The sequence below is a fragment of the Apaloderma vittatum genome, unplaced genomic scaffold, assembly GCF_000703405.1.
Source record: "Apaloderma vittatum isolate BGI_N311 unplaced genomic scaffold, ASM70340v1 scaffold2670, whole genome shotgun sequence".
Lineage (NCBI taxonomy): Eukaryota > Metazoa > Chordata > Aves > Trogoniformes > Trogonidae > Apaloderma > Apaloderma vittatum.
Window position 1 is genome coordinate 42,295 of NW_009693799.1, and position 2,692 is coordinate 44,986.

Consider the following 2,692-nt stretch of genomic DNA (forward strand, 5'->3'; position numbering starts at 1 on the left):
GGCCTCTTGGTTTCGCTGTTGGGGATGTGGTTGGTGCTGGTGGAGCTGCCCGTGGCAGCTGGTGGAGTTCCTGTGGTTGCTTTGGCTCTCCCTGGTGCTGGCAGGGTGCCTGTTTGTGATGGCAGTGACATCCTTAATTTTACTAATTTTCTTGCATTTTTGTTGTTTTTCAGTAGTCCTGTTTACTCTGTGGATTGACTTACAAACTTACTTTCATAGAAGGTCCACGCTCTGTTAGGCCATGCGTCTTCTGTCATTTCCCCAGAGAAATTGTCAAAATTTCCACATTTTCAAATAAGGAACAATTTTAATGATTGGTTATTGTTTTACCCTCGGTTAATAAACACACCTTACTTGAAGTTCAGGTTGGAGGCTAAAATAATGAGCCAGCTTTGAGGAACCTTTCCAAATGTAACCTCTAGTTCTGTAGTTGATTTCTGTAACTTAAATATGCTTTCCTAGCCAGGATGCAGTTAAAGAGCCAAGAAGCAAATATATCTGTTCACATTTTACTGTTAACTGGTCCAATGTTCGGTGATGTGTGCTGTGAGAGTGCTGGTGGGTAGAAGAAAAGTGGTTTTTACAAGCATCTGGAGAGGTTTTACTGATATATAATCCTCTTCCTTCAGTCCTGCGTGGTTTGCGGCTCGGATTCTGTGCAGCAGAGTACCTGAAAAGGAGGCAGAGGAGAGCTTAAGCCTTAAGTAGTTGCTCAGAATTCTCTCTTGTTTACTGAGGATGAAATAAAGTTAATGTGTAATATCTGTGTGAGATACCTATAAATATTTATTGGGACTACATGCAGTTAGGAAACATAGAATTGTCACGCAACCAAACGTTGATATATCAGCAGAAAGACTGGGGAATCGATTAAGCACTTCTTGCAACTTGATTATACACACCCAAACTGGTGACGTGTTTACAGAAATATATAATCTGACATTGAAACAGGCTACGGTATCATTCACTTGGAGGTATGTGCACTCCTTACCGCTTGTCATGAGTGAGACACACTGAGCGGATTTCTGTACCTTGTACCCAGGCACTTAATGAAAATGTGTTACACTTGGAAGTAAGCCTTGCTACTCGGAGTAGTGCGTGTCCTTAACTCCTGCTTGGTTGCTTGCTTTCTCTTCAGCAGCCATGTAATTCTTCGTTTGTTCTCCCTGGGGCTGCGTTTGCAGACCCCTGAGTTGGGGCTTTGGTCTGGAATGATGCTCCGACATCTTTCCCACTCGCAGGGCTGTGGCTCAGTGCTGCTTATTTGAGGGGTTTGTCTTGTGGTTCTGAGCCAGGTGTCATTTTTTTAAGGTGTGAAATGTGGCAAGATTCTGTTTAGATAGGAGCTGCCAGGATGTTGGAGGGCTTGCAGCAGGCTGGGTGCTGGTTTTTTTTTTTGTTTTGTTTGTGTTTCGTTGGGGTTTTTTTAGTAGTTCAAGATCTTGTTGCTAGGGCATTGTTGAGTCATTTTACTGATATATCTGGCTCAGTTTATATCCTTCTTGTGTTGCGAAATTTAATTCCTTCTGTCATTTTTCTTCACATTTTGTTTCCTGGGCAACAACCTGACTTCTGAAGCCAGCACTCCTCTGTTTTTAATCCTCGTGTTGTTACTAAAATGACCAATAAATCAATAAATATTGATCCTGAAGTACTGCCATAAAGTTTTAAAGCTGATACCAATGTAATTAATAGGAATACAAACCTCTGAGTTATTGCTTTGGATGGCAGGCATCCCTACGGCAATTTTAACCTTCCAAAAGCAAGTGCATTGCATGTGAGAGATGTGCTAGACCTTTTTTGGGGTATTTTGAATTTTGTCCTGAAATGCCAAAGAGTTATTTCAGGGAAAAAAATAGTTTTTCTGGGGATAGATATTACGTGTTTATCCTGGACTGCATGACCAGCGTGCTGGAAACGGCACAGACGGTGCTGCTGTGTTCCCATCCCTGCCCATCGGCTTGATTGCAGCCTGACTGCGCCGTTGCCAAGCAACAAGTGCACGACTCCCACATTTGCCTGCCCACTCGCTGCTCTGTTATCACCTCATTTGTATTCCAGAAAAATACAAGGAAACCTAAATTCCCGTCTCTTTATTGAAGGCAGTCTGACCAAGAAGCCCTCTTGCACCTAGCACAGGCAAGGTCTGGGGAGCGAGCGCAGCCCTGCAGCCCGGGAGGGATGTGTCACTGTCATAGCCTCCTGCAGTTGTTTCGTATCTGAGTTTCCCCGTCCTATACACAGAGCTGGAAAAGCCCAGTTCCAGGCTTTTATCAGCATGCCTAAGGCTTTGAAGTCTGGGTGGCAAGTCATTCATCACGGAGACTTGCAGTTTGCCCCAAACAACTTCTGGAAAACAGTTTGATTATTTTCATGTTGTTGTTTTTGGTTTTTTTAATAGAGTTGCAGTTCACTGGATAGTCTCGTTATGGGTGAAACAGTCCCAGAGCGTTTAAAGTTGATCCCCAGTAGGTTTTTTTCATGCAGCAGAGTCTGGCATCCTGCAGTGAGTTGTTCAGCAAAGACACATGTAGTGCTTCAGGTAATTTCCTCAACTCAAGGTGGTTTAGTCATAGCACCTCGTTTTGTGGTCTCTGTCCCACCTTGCAAGCTAAGCTGCTTTCAGCTATGTGGGATGAAGCGGTATGAATGAGAGAATTCTAGGAAATACCCAGTTCTGAATGTGGTAAGT